Below are 16,734 nucleotides of genomic sequence, written 5' to 3'. Positions count from 1 at the left end.
AAAATTAAGAATGCTCCAGAAAATCCAGGATGGAATGCAACAATATAATGAAAAGGATAGTTGCTACTCACCATACAGTGCAGGTGCTGAATCGCAGAAAGGCACAACTAAAAGGCTGTCAGAAAGTTAGCTTAACTTTTGACCAACCATGCCTTTATCAAAAATAAACCTACACAGACTGGCTCCAGCAGCCAGAGACTGTGGTCATATGAGTTTTCATGAGTGTATGCATTTGTATATGTTGTCTATTTTTGACAAAGGCCTTGTTGTCTGAATGCTAACTTTCCAACAGGCTTTTTGTTGTCCCTTTCTGCAACTCAGCATCTCCACTATATGGTGAGTAGCAACTACCCTTTTCATTATATTGTTAAAAATGCTCGAAGTGTCTGTACATTGTAACAACTTTCTTTCCTCTAGAAGCTCTTCGTCGTAATGATCTTTTGAGATGATGTTCACAGCAGATGCAGACAACAAGCAAGACATGTGTTCAGGTGCTTTCTACGGTTGTTGTCCTGATGGGAAGACACCTGCTCCCGGACCACTGAATGCTGGCTGTCCATCACAATGTGGTTGCAATAAATTAGGTAAAATTATTCTGTTTGATACCAATTCACTAGAATTTCTCTTCCAGAAGATTCTCTTTTAACGATATACACAGTGAGGCAGATAAGACAGGCCATCATAAACATGCCACCCATCCAAAAAGTTATGAGACTGGTTTTATTCCTGGTGTGTAAGTAATATCACCATAGCTACTGTGGTGGCAGCTTGAACTAACAACTATAAACAACAGATGTGCATTTGACCTGTCAGTTGTGAGTAGACAGTAGTGTGCCAACATGTCTGTGTTACAAATTGCAGTGGAGCAACAAACTGAACTACTCTAAATCAATTGTTCAGGACATTTTCCACGCTTAAAGCTTGTCCTGTACATATTGACTCCCAAGCAAAAACAATGACCCAAGGAGGCTTGTCACAGCTTCATTGAAATGAAAATCAACATTTCTTTTCTTGAAAAAATTATCACTAGTGATAAGAATTGGTGATCACAAACAGTACTTTATTAGAAATGCCTTTAGTTTCATTTTAAATATTGGATACACAGCAATTTTTATTTCCTCTGTATTTATTGTGTGGTACTACACCAGCATTACATATATTCTGCTAATAGGCTGTTGTTCTGTGGTTTTTTTTATCTACATTTTATTTCCCTCTGGAACAACAGTTGTGTACATTTTCATTCTGTACTAGTTTGCCTATTTTCAAGAGGTAGTCTCAAATGAACAAGATAGTTTCACAAGTGAATAAACTTGGAACTTTCAGAACACTAAGCTCAGTAAAATGAGATTTACAGGACTCCATCTTTTTAAGGTCACAAATTATTCTTCTGCATTCTAAAAACCTTTGCACCGGAACTTAAGTGTCTCCAGAAAATGATCCCATATCGAAGCAGTGAGTGGAACTGTGCATAGTATGCCTGCAGTACTATTGTTTTATTTGTTCTTGATTAATATTCTTAACCATAGCAAACAGATAAGAATTTCAGAATGATATTTTCTCTCTGCAGTGGAATGCACACTGATATGAAACTTCCTGGCAGATTGAAACTGTGTGCCGGATAGAGACTCGAACTCGGGACCTTTGTCTTTCATGAGCAAGTGCAAGTAGAGCAAGGTTCATATTGATATGAACCTACCACAAAACAAGAAAGTGCAGACTGGGTCTCTGATGGTTCACCAAGACTGAAGGAAGCTCGAATGTGTTGTGTGAGTTGAACAACTTCCCAAAGAAGGGCTTTTCTGATGGTTTCACGTTGTTATATGAACATTCTGTGTGTTGTACTCTAGTGGGTGGTGGGAATTAGAGGGCGGAGGAGTGAGAGGGGAGGGCTATGTAGGATACCTGAAGCATTAATACCCCCATCTGAACTTTCCAAATTTTTTATTCATTCAGGCTTGAAACTTTTTGGACTGATGAGATATACCTAGATTCAGTAATTATACTGATGTGCTGTTTTCACTAACCTATAGTGGAAAATGTGGAAAATTTTCTGCTGCAGACAAGTAACTTTGTAATACACTCCTGGAAATGGAAAAAAGAACACATTGACACCGGTGTGTCAGACCCACCATACTTGCTCCGGACACTGCGAGAGGGCTGTACAAGCAATGATCACACGCACGGCACAGCGGACACGCCAGGAACCGCGGTGTTGGCCGTCGAATGGCGCTAGCTGCGCAGCATTTGTGCACCGCCGCCGTCAGTGTCAGCCAGTTTGCCGTGGCATACGGAGCTCCATCGCAGTCTTTAACACTGGTAGCATGCCGCGACAGCGTGGACGTGAACCGTATGTGCAGTTGACGGACTTTGAGCGAGGGCGTATAGTGGGCATGCAGGAGTCCGGGTGGACGTACCGCCGAATTGCTCAACACATGGGGCGTGAGGTCTCCACAGTACATCGATGTTGTCGCCAGTGGTCGGCGGAAGGTGCACGTGCCCGTCGACCTGGGACCGGACCGCAGCGACGCACGCCAAGACCGTAGGATCCTACGCAGTGCCGTAGGGGACCGCACCGCCACTTCCCAGCAAATTAGGGACACTGTTGCTCCTGGGGTATCGGCGAGGACCATTAGCAACCTTCTCCATGAAGCTGGGCTACGGTCCCGCACACCGTTAGGCCGTCTTCCGCTCACGCCCCAACATCGTGCAGCCCGCCTCCAGTGGTGTCGCGACAGGCGTGAATGGAGGGACGAATGGAGACGTGTCGTCTTCAGCGATGAGAGTCGCTTCTGCCTTGGTGCCAATGATGGTCGTATGCGTGTTTGGCGCCGTGCAGGTGAGCGCCACAATCAGGACTGCATACGACCGAGGCACACAGGGCCAACACCCGCCATCATGGTGTGGGGAGCGATCTCCTACACCGGCCTTACACCACTGGTGATCGTCGAGGGGACACTGAATAGTGCACGGTACATCCAACCGTCATCGAACCCATCGTTCTACCATTCCTAGACCGGCAAGGGAACTTGCTGTTCCAACAGGACAATGCACGTCCGCATGTATCCCATGCCACCCAACGTGCTCTAGAAAGTGTAAGTCAACTACCCTGGCCAGCAAGATCTCCGGATCTGTCCCCCATTGAGCATGATTGGGACTGGATGAAGCGTCGTCTCACGCGGTCTGCACGTCCAGCACGAACGCTGGTCCAACTGAGGCGCCAGGTGGAAATGGCATGGCAAGCCGTTCCACAGGACTACATCCAGCATCTCTACGATCGTCTCCATGGGAGAATAGCAGCCTGCATTGCTGCGAAAGGTGGATATACACTGTACTAGTGCCGACATTGTGCATGCTCTGTTGCCTGTGTCTATGTGCCTGTGGTTCTGTCAGTGTGATCATGTGATGTATCTGACCCCAGGAATGTGTCAATAAAGTTTCCCCTTCCTGGGACAATGAATTCACGGTGTTCTTATTTCAATTTCCAGGAGTGTATGTAATGCTGGTGTAGTACCACACAATAAATACAGAGGAAATAAAAATTGCTGTGTATCCAATATTTCAAATGAAACTAAAGGCACTTCTAATAAAGTACTGTTTCTGATCCGTAAAATAATTTCTGAACATATAACAAAATAGTTACTTAAAATTAAATCGTAAGAATAGGTACTTAATTTTAATTTTCTTACTATTTGCTAATGCTATGTATTACTGCAGCTTTTCTTTGCCCTGTCCAACATCAACTGTGCAATTTGTGCTGTCCGATAAGACTGGACCAACAAAAAATCAATCAGTCAGTCTTGATGAGCTGTCTAATTTATTATCTGCTTGATGGCAAGTGGCTGTTTGGGTTTAGTTTCCTGTTGTGGTACACTGTCATATGAGATGACGTCACATTTTCTGAGATACGCTTTTCATAAAAAACAGTCTGTCACTTAAATTGTTTTTGTCTGTCAGCTCTCTTTTGCACTCTTAATAAAACTTCCTTTTCTTATGTGTGCATTTTTCTTGTCTTTAAGAACTTTCTTTTAATGACTGATTACATCTTTTCATAAAGACTATTAGGACTGCAGAAATATCTAGGTAAATTTACCTGTTTCCGTACACCATTATATCATCAGAACAAGAGTTACAGTTTTTTAAAATGAATGTCAACCAGTTATTGTTTCTTGATACTATGGTCCAGCTTCAGCTTAAATGAAATAATGGTTTAAACTGTCTTGATTGACAAGAAAAGAGCAAAATGAATTTGGCACTAACATTATGCTAAATTTTCTGATTTTCATAAATGGTGACAGAAATGATGTACCTTGTGGAAGTGTAGACTGCAGATGTACTCCATATTGAGACAGTATTGGAGCAGGTTGAAATGCAAGCATTCATGTCATTCACGAATAAGTTACTGCCATAGATGTAAGAACCTCTGAAGAAGACTTCAGGCAGGCCCTGTGTGCCTCGGTCGTATGCAGTCCTGATTGTGGCGCTCACCTGCACGGCGCCAAACACGCATACGACCATCACTGGCACCAAGGCAGAAGCGACTCTCATCGCTGAAGACGACACGTCTCCATTCGTCCCTCCATTCACGCCTGTCGCGACACCACTGGAGGCGGGCTGCATGATGTTGGGGCGTGAGCGGAAGACGGCCTAACGGTGTGCGGGACCGTAGCCCAGCTTCATGGAGACGGTTGCGAATGGTCCTCGCCAATACCCCAGGACCAACAGTGTCCCTAATTTGCTGGGAAGTGGCGGTGTGGTCCCCTACGGCACTGCGTAGGATCCTACGGTCTTGGCGTGCGTCGCTGCGGTCCGGTCCCAGGTCGACGGGCACGTGCACCTTCCGCCGACCACTGGCGACAACATCGATGTACTGTGGAGACCTCACGCCCCACGTGTTGAGCAATTCGGCGGTACGTCCACCCGGCCTCCCGCATGCCCACTATACGCCCTCGCTCAAAGTCCGTCAACTGCACATACGGTTCACGTCCACGCTGTCGCAGCATGCTACCAGTGTTAAAGACTGCGATGGAGCTCCGTATGCCACGGCAAACTGGCTGACACTGACGGCGGCGGTGCACAAATGCTGCGCAGCTAGCGCCATTCGACGGCCAACACCGCGGTTCCTGGTGTGTCCGCTGTGCCGTGCGTGTGATCATTGCTTGTACAGCCCTCTCGCAGTGTCCGGAGCAAGTATGGTGGGTCTGACACACCGGTGTCAATGTGTTCTTTTTTCCATTTCCAGGAGTGTATATTCTGCTAATAGGGTGTTGTTCTGTGGTGTTTTTTATCTACATTTTACTTCCCTCTGGAACAACAGTTGTGTACATTTTCATTCTGTACTAGTTTGCCTATTTTCAAGAGGTAGTCTCAAATGAACAAGATAGTTTCACAAGTGAATAAACTTGGAACTTTCAGAACACTAAGCTCAGTAAAATGAGATTTACAGGACTCCATCTTTTTAAGGTCACAAATTATTCTTAGAGCTCTTTTCTGCATTCTAAAAACCTTTGCACCGGAACTTAAGTGTCTCCAGAAAATGATCCCATATCGAAGCAGTGAGTGGAACTGTGCATAGTATGCCTGCAGTACTATTGTTTTATTTGTTCTTGATTAATATTCTTAACCATAGCAAACAGATAAGAATTTCAGAATGATATTTTCTCTCTGCAGTGGAATGCGCACTGATTTGAAACTTCCTGGCAGATTAAACCTGTGTGCCGGATAGAGACTCGAACTCGGGACCTTTGTCTTTCATGAGCAAGTGCAAGTAGGGCAAGCTGTCAAGCTGCCACATGGGAATTGCTTTAAACGTTTGGTATCATACTCATCATTAATAACCAGCCAAGGCTCTAGTTTTGTCTTAACATTACATGAGTAAATTGTCGGAAAACAAAAGTGCATACAAAAGAGTAAGACACTGAAAGAATTCCTGTTTATTAAAGGACATGGTGACGATGCTGAGTGTACAGTGTATGTTGTGAAATTTAGCATTGGGCATGGAGGACACACGATATAATAACTCACATGAAGTCCAACAAACATGAAGCTACACTTCAGATTAACTCTTCTGGATCAAAAATTGATAACTACTAATCAGTAAGGTAGTTTCAGATATAGATAAACAGCTTTTGGCACATGAAGCCACATTTGCATACCACTCAGAGATGTACAACTCAAGTTTCAGGTCTATAGACTGCACCGTTGTTCTAATGAAATCACTGTTTAACAAGTGGTTTCCATGCTCACAGGCAAGAACCAAAACAGTTACCACTAACATAGTTGCACCATTTGCTGTGGAATAAGTAATGAAGGAATTTAAAGAAACGCAATTTATTTCAGTGATGACCAATTCTTCCACCTATGTGGGCTTCAAGCCCTTTTCTTTAGTGATTGGTTTTTACCAACCAGATAAAGGCGTTGTACTGAGAGTGTTGGGAGTTGGTGAACTCTGGTGTTGAAAGTGCAGACTGTTTGACTTTGTGCCTGTATGTCTTACAGGTGTTTCAAAAGTTCAGTCTTAATTAAAAGGCTGTAATAATTTTGGCTAACAACAGAGTACAAACTATGGAGGTCAATATCATCTTTATTTCAAGTTTTTTTTTTTAAAAAAAAAAGAAAGAAAGTTAAAATAATTTAATAAGTTTATAATGCCCTGCTTATTTTATGCACAATTCTGTCCAAACAGGCACAGGCAACTTATCCATTGATTACAGCTCAAACTTGGTAAAATCCTTCAACAGTTCCTTACTTATGCAGTATGTGTTGAAAAACTAAAATGATTCTGGAAGTTTGCTGAACATACAAAACTTTTAAGTCATAATGAAACTAGATGTTTATCTCTTCTACCAACTATTGAAAAAGTTGTTGATATATTCCAAGTGTTAAAATCCTACTTACTGTCGTCCACTGATGACTGATCTATCACTCAGATTTTTTTTAAAGTCACCCTATACTTACAATCAAGCCAGTTACGTATTTTGTCCAACAGCACTCTGTGCACTGTATCTATAACTGAAGTTGCAGACAAAATAAATATGTTCCTTGACAAATAAGAAATCAGAAAATCTGAAAGATTTTTGCCATCTCCTTTTAAAAAAAAAGCAGTTACATGAATCGGGAAGAGATAAGCTAGTGACACTTTATCAGTTTAATGATAATACTGCAGCTTTATATATACCTACATTGGGTACATTCGAGAATGATGTCAACCATTTCTGGAGCCTATTCTACCAATAAAGTGGATAGCCTTAACAAAAACCATCAGCTGGATTAGTATTCAAGAATTGTATTGTTTTGTAAAATCTAGTATCATGAATTTTACTGTCGACTAGTGAGAATTATTTGATGAGTACTGTTATATAAGAAAATTCTGTGAAGCTAAACCACTGGACCGTAATATGAAATCAAATATCAGTGTCAGTGAAAAATAGAGGAAGTTTTTACTCATTTTCATGAGGAGCTAGTGTGTCTAAAACATGTTAAAATCTTGGTTCAATTTTCATCACCTATTCCAAGTTCTAATACATCTCCCTAAAGAATACTTTCAGTAATTAAACTTATAATGAGAGATGAAAAAACAGATTCAAATTAGAAACAGTAAAAACATTGACAATGATAACAACCACATTTGTTAGCCTCCCTTGTATGGACTTCTACAACTTGATGCTTAATGAAAATAAACTAATACAGCAAATACACCCCCCCCCCCCCCCCCCCCCCCACTAAAAAGAACTGCTCAAGTAACAGTGAGTCCATACTGTTACTTCAATCGAAAGTGTGATAAATATGTGTTTATATTTACATCCAAATTGTATTCACAAAATCAGTACAGTTCTTAACCTCACACAGTGGCGTGGTATAATATGTGAAAATAATTTATAATAGGTGATCAAAAAGTTTCTGTTTGAGGGTGCTGATGCAATACATATGCTCCCAACACATAACCAGGAAGTTAGCATTGCATTTATGTCTTTCCAACATTGTTGTTGTTGTTGTTGTGGTCTTCAGTCCTGAGACTGGTTTGATGCAGCTCTCCATGCTACTCTATCCTGTGCAAGATTCTTCATCTCCCAGTACCTACTGCAATCTACATCCTTCTGAATCTGCTTAGTGTATTCATCTCTTGGTCTCCCTCTACGATTTTTACCCTCCACGCTGCCCTTCAATACTTAATTGGTGAACCCTTGATGCCTCAGAACATCTTCTACCAACCGATCCCGTCTTCTGGTCAAGTTGTGCCACAAACTTCTCTTCTCTCCAATCCTGTTCAATACTTCCTCATTCCTCATTAGTTATGTGATCTACCCATCTAATCTTCAGCATTCTTCTGTAGCACCACATTTCGAATGCTTCTATTCTCTTCTTGTCCAAACTATTTGTTGTCCATGTTTCACTTCCATACATGGCTACACTCCATACAAATACTTTCAGAAATGACTTCCTGACACTTAAATCTATACTCGATGTTAACAAATTTCTCTTCTTCAGAAAAGCTTTCCTTGCCATTGCCAGTCTACATTTTATATCCTCTCTACTTCGACCATCATCAGTTATTTTGCTCCCCAAATAGCAAAACTCCTTTACTACTTTAAGTGTCTCATTTCCTAATCTAATTCCCTCAACATCACCCGACTTAATTCGACTACATTCCATTATCCTCGTTTTGCTTTTGTTGATGTTCATCTTATATCCTCCTTTCAAGACACTGTCCATTCCATTCAACTGCTCTTCCAAGTCCTTTGCTGTCTCTGACAGAATTACAATGTCATCAGCGAACCTCAAAGTTTTTATTTCTTCTCCATGGATTTTAATACCTACTCCGAATTTTTCTTTTGTTTCCTTTACTGCTTGCTCAATATACAGATTGAACAACATCGGGGAGAGGCTACAACCCTGTCTTACTCCCTTCCCAACCACTGCTTCCCTTTCATGTCCCTCAACTCTTATAACTGCCATCTGGTTTCTGTACAAATTGTAAATAGCCTTTCGCTCCCTGTATTTTACCCCTGCCATCTTTAGAACTTGAAAGAGAGTATTCCAGTCAACATTGTCAAAAGCTTTCTCTAAGTCTACAAATGCTATAAACGTAGGTTTGCCTTTCCTTAATCTTTCTTCTAAGATAAGTCGTAAGGTCAGTATTGCCTCACGTGTTCCAGTGTTTCTATGGAATCTAAACTGATCTTCCCTGAGGTTGGCTTCTACTAGTTTTTCCATTCGTCTGTAAAGAATTCGTGTTAGTATTTTGCAGCTGTGACTTATTAAACTGATAGTTCGGTAATTTTCACATCTGTCAACACCTGCTTTCTTTGGGATTGGAATTATTATATTCTTCTTGAAGTCTGAGGGTATTTCGCCTGTTTCATACGTCTTGCTCACCAGATGGTAGAGTTTTGTCAGGACTGGCTCTCCCAAGGCCGTCAGTAGTTCCAATGGAATGTTGTCTACTTCGGGGGCCTTGTTTCGACTCAGGTCTTTCAGTGCTCTGTCAAACTCTTCACACAGTATCATATCTCCCATTTCATCTTCATCTACATCCTCTTCCATTTCCATAATATTGTCCTCAAGCACATCTCCCTTGTATAGACCCTCTCTATACTCCTTCCACCTTTCTGCTTTCCCTTCTTTGCTTAGAACTGGGTTTCCATCTGAGCTCTTGATATTCCTACAAGTCGTTCTCTTATCTCCAAAGGTCTCTTTAATTTTCCTGTAGGCAGTATCTATCTTACCCCAAGTGAGATAAGCCTCTACATCCTTACATTTGTCCTCTAGCCATCCCTGCTTAGCCATTTTGCACTTCCTGTCGATCTCATTTTTGAGACGTTTGTATTCCTTTTTGCCTGCTTCATGTACTGCATTTTTATATTTTCTCCTTTCATCAATTAAATTCAGTATTTCTTCTGTTATCCAAGGATTTCTACTAGCCCTCGTCTTTTTACCTACTTGATCCTCTGCTGCCTTCACTACTTCATCCCTCAAAGCTACCCATTCTTCTTCTACTGTATTTCTTTCCCCCATTCCTGTCAATTGCTCCCTTATGCTCTCCCTGAAACTCTGTACAACCTCTGGTTCTTTCAGTTTATCCAGGTCCCATCTCCTTAAATTCCCACTTTTTTGCAGTTACTTCAGTTTTAATCTACAGGTCATAACCAATAGATTGTTGTCAGAGTCCACATCTGCCCCTGGAAATGTCTTACAATTTAAAACCTGGTTCATAAATCTCTGTCTTACCATTATATAATCTATCTGATACCTTATAGTATCTGCAGGGTTCTTCCATGTATACAACCTTCTTTCATGATTCTTAAACCAAGTGTTAGCTATGATTATGTTGTGCTCTGTGCAAAATTCTACCAGGCGGCTTCCTCTTTCATTTCTTAGCCCCAATCCATATTCACCGACTATGTTTCCTTCTGTCCCTTTTCCTACACTTGAATTCCAGTCATCCATGACTATTAAATTTTCGTCTCCCTTCACTATCTGAATAATTTCTTTTATTTCATCATACATTTCTTCAATTTCTTCGTCATCTGCAGAGCTAGTTGGCATATAAACTTGTACTACTGTAGTAGGTGTGGGCTTTGTATCTATCTTGGCCACAATAATGCGTTCACTATGCTGTTTGTAGTAGCTTACCCGCATTCCTATTTTCCTATTCATTATTAAACCTACTCCTGCATTACCCCTATTTGATTTTGTGTTTATAACCCTGTAGTCACCTGACCAGAAGTCTTGTTCCTCCTGCCACCGAACTTCACTAATTCCCACTATATCTAACTTCAACCTATCCATTTCCCTTTTTAAATTTTCTAACCTACCTGCCCGATTAAGGGATCTGACATTCCACGCTCCGATCCGTAGAACGCCAGTTTTCTTTCTCCTGATAACGACATCCTCCTGAGTAGTCCCCGCCCGGAGATCCGAATGGGGGACTATTTTACCTCCGAAATATTTTACCCAAGAGGACGCCATCATTATTTAATCATACAGTAAAGCTGCATGCCCTCGGGAAAAACTGAATGTGGTATATTCTGAAATGTGAACTATGGCAGTGTTATTACCAAATGTGTCCAAACCGGAGCAATGTGCTGTTATTCTTTTCTTGGCTGATGAAAGACAAACACCAGTAGAATGAAGAATGTGTATGGGGAAGCATGTCTGTTGAAAACCATTATTGTGTTATGGTGTGTCAAGTTCCGTGCTGGTCATGATTTGACACAAGATGCCAGTCAACCTGGAAGGCCAGCCTCATCCACTGCACACAACAAGTGGGTAGTTGATGATGCAATTAGGGCACTCCACTGCATAATCATTCATGCACTATCCAAGGATATCAACAACAGCTTTGGTAGCATGCAGGAGTTAAGCTACCATCAGCTCTGCAGCCAGTAGATATCCCAGACATTGTATGCTGAACAAAAAGCAAACTAGGTGGCTATTTGCATGAAGCACCTGATGCATTTCAATGTGGAAAGCAACACATTCCTTGAGCACATTGTCACAGGTGAAGAAAGCTGCTGCCACCACTGGGAACCAGAGTCGAAAGTATCGATGATGGTGCCATCCATCATACTCTCCCCCCCCCCCCCTATCCCAAGAAGTTGAAGAGGCAGCCGTCTGCTGGATATGCGATGTTGGTCGTATTATTTGATTACCAGGGCCTATTGATTATTGATTTCAAGGAAACTGGTGTCTCCATTACTGGGGAATTGTACTCTGCAACACTGGAGAAATTATGGCATGCTGTCAAGGCAAAACTTCCACATAAACTGCAACAAAGGATGCTGCTGCTTCATGGTAATGCATGTCCCCATGTCACAAATGTTTTAATGCAGAATTTATGCTATCTCAAGAAGGAGACACTTGAGATCTGATGTCTCTCTATGTAATTATCACACCTTTGGTCCCTTAAAAAAGCCATGAAGGTTTGACAGCTCTTGTTGGAAAAGGATGTGCAGCAGGGAGTTATGGACTTCTTTGTGCTCCAGGACACAGTGTTTCACCAAACAGGTGTCTTCAATCCAGAGCAGTGCCTCTATGCTCATGGCAATTTCATTTGATTGGTATAATGATTGGTATAATGTGAAAGGAAACTTTTTATCACCACTTATTATTAAGCTTGTGTCCTGATTTTTACTCATTTGTTCAGAATTTTTGTGTGTTATTTTGAAAATGTTCTGAATTTGGTTATAGATAATATGGAAAAGGTCAAAGTATTACAGTAATATACCTGTATTTGGTAAAACAGTTCACCATTTACACAAAACTGCGCACAGCTTTATCAATGTGTTGTTCTACACAAATGCCAATTTTCAGGTTCACTATCTGATACATGTGATCCCCTCACAAAACAGTGTGTCTGCAAACCAGGAGTTGGTGGATTGAAGTGTGACCGCTGCGAGCCAGGATTCTGGGGATTACCAAAGATCTCAGAAGGTCACCAGGGATGTTTACGTAAGTGTTCTGGACTTCACTAGATATATTTCTGTGTGCCTTGTTAGAGCACAGTTTCTCAAAGTTTGCCAAATGTCTTCTGGTATATTTAAGTTCATGAGATATGACTTTATGCCTTAATGATGGACTTACAAGTACTCTCTTGAACAAAAATACCTGTAATTTTCACAATTTTCTTTTCTATAGATGGTACATGGACATTCAATATACCCCTCTGGTCATATGTTAATAAGCCACATGCTTTGAAGAAATTTTCATTAGTGAACTATAATTAGAAGCACATAAGACCTAAACTTGTGTTGTTGACTGCAAGCTCCATACTGAACTTTTTAAATTATGCATTTACTGAGCTATCTGAATCCACAAACAGTCTTATACATTTTGCACATTTAAATCTTGTATGGACTTTTAAAACATTGAGAGAAAAACCTAACAGGATATGGGTGCTATTGTCTCTCTTATAACATATTTTATTTCACTTTGATTAAAATATTGCTGCTAAAAGTACCTGTCGTAAAGTATGTTCATGGTACACTCCAGCTGTTGATGTGGCTATGCAGCTAATACAGGCTACCATCCACTAATAACAAAATAACAGAGAAGTATGATGTTATTATGTGAGCATGATATAGCTAATGGCTGGACTAATCAGGCAAGACTTGGAATGATGTGCAGTTTATTTTTACTAATTCCTTTTTTTCAGTCGCACAACAGGTACAAGACAAATTTCCATCATCATTTTCATATTCATATGAGAGTGTAAACATAATCTGATGTTCTTTTAGTAAAATATTATGTATGTTTTTGGAAGAAGGGGAGAGTGTTGTATTGCCTTAAATGTGACAGTGGAAAGATAATGGAAGGTAGACATTCAGACAACTGTAAATGTAAAAACTGAATCAGGAAAGAGCAGTTTACTACGGAACAGTCACAGTTAAATTAGATAATGTTACACAAATTGTAAAATTACTCAGATTAAAGGTAGCAACCATTCCTCGGACTTAAATAAAGGGTGCATGAGCCAGGGGTTTGGGGGGGGGGGGGGGAGGGGGAGGGGGAGATTATATCCACGAGAGCTCAGTAATTTGAGCAGAATAATTTGTTCAGTCATTCTTACTTTGAAATATTTCTATGAGTATATGGGGCAATCAAATGAAAATGAGACAGACTACATAAAAAGCATGGTGTGGATACTGGTAATTCAGATAGGTGAGTGCACTCTATTGGGAATCTGGAAGGAACAGTGTGAATGTTCACCACTATGACATTTTTCTGTTAGACATTATCAACATGTTGTCAGAGAGACGTGTGTGCATCATAGTTCACTATGGAGTCAGGGAAAGAGGTACAGTGATTTGTAGTGCAGTTTCTGAGTTTGGAAGGAGTGACAGAAAGTGAAACTCGTGCAAGATCAGAGCCAGTGTGTATATGTCCTGGGACAACTGGGAAATCCTGAAAAAATGCAGGATCTTCTTCATCTGTTAAAAACCTACTGTGTATGGTGAACACAGTATGTCATGAGTGCATATGTTTGTGGGTAATAAACAATTTTGAGAAGCTGTGGTACCATTGAAAAACAGGATCTGTCTGTGACTGGATAATTGTGTCATTACCCATTCTGCCACGGCTGCAGTGGATGCTGTAATCAGAAATGACCAAGGCAGACACTGGAAGATATTTGGATCATGTTGCACCTCAGACACTGTACCTCTTACACCCTCATGACAGAGCATCTGAAGTTCCAGAAATCATTGTGCAGGGGGATTCCTCACAACCTGATGTAGGAACAGAAGTTGATCAGAATGTTGAGATTGCTGCAGCACCTGAAGTGGCACCACAATGATGAACATCATTCCCCATCTCATATTGCCACAGGAGATGAAACATGGTGTGATCATATTGAGCTGGAGAGCAAGCATCAGAGCCATGGTGTATATGCCTGGGACAGCTGGGGAATCCTGAAAAAAATGCAGGATTTTTTTCATCTGGTAAAAACCTGAGATTTTTTAGAAGTTTTAGTTTCATTGTCTTTGTAATTTTGACTGGTAAAAATTAAAGCTGTAGTTGCAAATAAAATGAGCCATTTAAAGCAGCAAAACACAGTGCACACACAAACATCTGCTGACAGCAAAATGTGTCAAAGGCTTTAGCACGATGACTACACTATACTTCATAACAGCAAACTGCTTTCAGTGAATGTGACATCACAACTATTTACATTTTGAAATGCTCCTACACAGGCAAGACCGACCAACCACTTTTGTGGCAGCCTGCACACGTCTGACCAGTTGCACTCAGCAATTACATCACCATCCTGTTATTGTGATTTTTTAATCTAGGTGTGTTTATTTTGTATGAAATCCTGGTGTTTTAGGGGTAACAAGGCCAAAAAAGCAATAGAAAGCTTTGGACAAAGAAGTGGCTAATGCAAGGAAAGAAATCTGCTCACATTCTGTTACCTAAAGCAGCTGGAATCTTGATGATTTCCATAACTGTCTAAGAATGGATGAATCATCAATTTCTGTGCTCTAGAACATCATCAGACCATCCATAATGAAAAAGTATACAGATATGAGAGAGGATGTGAGCTGTGAGGAGAGGCTGTTAGCTACCTGATGATTCCTAGTGACTGGCAGAGGTGAAGAGGTTCAGTGCTGCTGTATCCACACAATTGTTAACTAAAATTATTCCTGAAACCTGCAGCATGATTTATAGTTTAAGATTCTCATTAAAAAAATAAAAAATAAAACTTGCACGTGGTGGCGCACATCATCTAATAAATACAGCAACAGATACATGTTCATAAGAAATAAAGCATTTAGCAGCTGAAACTTCCTGGCAGATTAAAACTGTGTGCTGGACCAAGACTCGAACTTGGGACCACTGTCTTTCATCGGCAACTGCTCTACCATCTGAGCTACCCAAGCATGGCTCATGACCCGTCCTCACAGCTTTACTTCTGCCAGTACCTCGTTCCCACCTTCCAAACTTAACAGAAGCTCTCCTGTGAAACTTGCAGAACTAGCACTCCTGAAAGAAAGGACATTATGGAGACATGGCTTAGCCACAGCCTGGGGGATGTTTCCAGAATGAGATTTTCACTCTGCAGTGGAGTGTGCACAAATATGAAACTTTCTGGCAGATTAAAACTGTGTGCCGGACGGAGACTCGAACTTGGGGCCTTTGCCTTTTTCTTTGATTGAATGACCCAATCCTCATTGCCTTTCTGGAACATGGCACCACAATTAATGCATAGTGACACACAGAGTCTTTGCAAAAAGTGAAGCAAGCCATCAACTGCAAACACCCAGGATGTTTCAGATGGCATCATTCTGTTGCTGGATGATGCCCAACCTTTTATGATGCCAAAGTTATTTCAACTAAACTACAGAAGTTTTTTGGAGCCCAGGAGGTGCATACCAGGGTGTAGTTATGTATCTGAAGACAACCACAAACATTTATCGGTATATTTGACTATTTTTTTCTCACAGTGGGATAAATGTATTGACAGTTATTGGGATTACTTTTGAAATAATAAACGATTTGCTTACTTTTTCCCATCTGTCTGATCTTCATTTAGCTGAAACTTACTATGAAACAGTGAGCTAATGTTTAAAAAATGGTATAGGCTTAAATGTTTTGTCTGTTTCTCTAGTTTTCTAGTTTTATGTAGACTAAAATATGAAAAATTATGTACCAACAAAATAAATCATGATACTTAATTGATCTGCATATTCTCCATCTTTCAGCTTGTGATTGCCACCCACATGGCTCAGTGAGGGATGATTGTGAACAAATGACAGGACGTTGCATGTGCAAGCCTGGAGTTTTGGGTCAGAAGTGTACAGTTTGTACTATAGTCAGTTTTAAACTTACCCCATCAGGATGTGCTCCAGGTACCTATTTTATTTTAGACCATTATCATTATTTTACTTCATTCTACTGAATAAAAGATACTTGGCTCTTTTAGTCATACACAGCATTCATATTATTTCAACAGCCTATTTTAATTCTACAGGAGATGATCTAGCAAGTGCTGGTACAGAACGACCCATACATCATTCAACAGTACTGAGATTTACTCAGCCAGAGGCTGAAGGAGTGAGCTCACCTTTGTTTAAATCAACTCGTGACCTGTCATCACATAGGAGTGGCCACAGTTATTATTATGAGCATACTGACTCAATGGGCAAGCCACCTGAACTTGCACCAGCCTCCCTGCATCAGGGCGAGGCCACCAACAGTGAGTGAGCACCAACACCTGGCTGGCCAGGCAAAGTTTGTATT

The 16,734-nt window shown here is 40.9% G+C and overlaps 1 pseudogene; it reads left to right on the top strand.

Annotated features, from left to right (window-relative positions):
- LOC124594029 overlaps positions 1–16,734 on the top strand; it is a 352,828-nt pseudogene that overhangs the window by 149,988 nt on the left and 186,106 nt on the right.

This window comes from Schistocerca americana, chromosome 2 (assembly GCF_021461395.2).
Source record: "Schistocerca americana isolate TAMUIC-IGC-003095 chromosome 2, iqSchAmer2.1, whole genome shotgun sequence".
NCBI classification, from domain to species: domain Eukaryota; kingdom Metazoa; phylum Arthropoda; class Insecta; order Orthoptera; family Acrididae; genus Schistocerca; species Schistocerca americana.
Note: the sequence above shows the minus strand (reverse complement) of the source record. Positions and strands in the feature narration are given on the sequence as shown.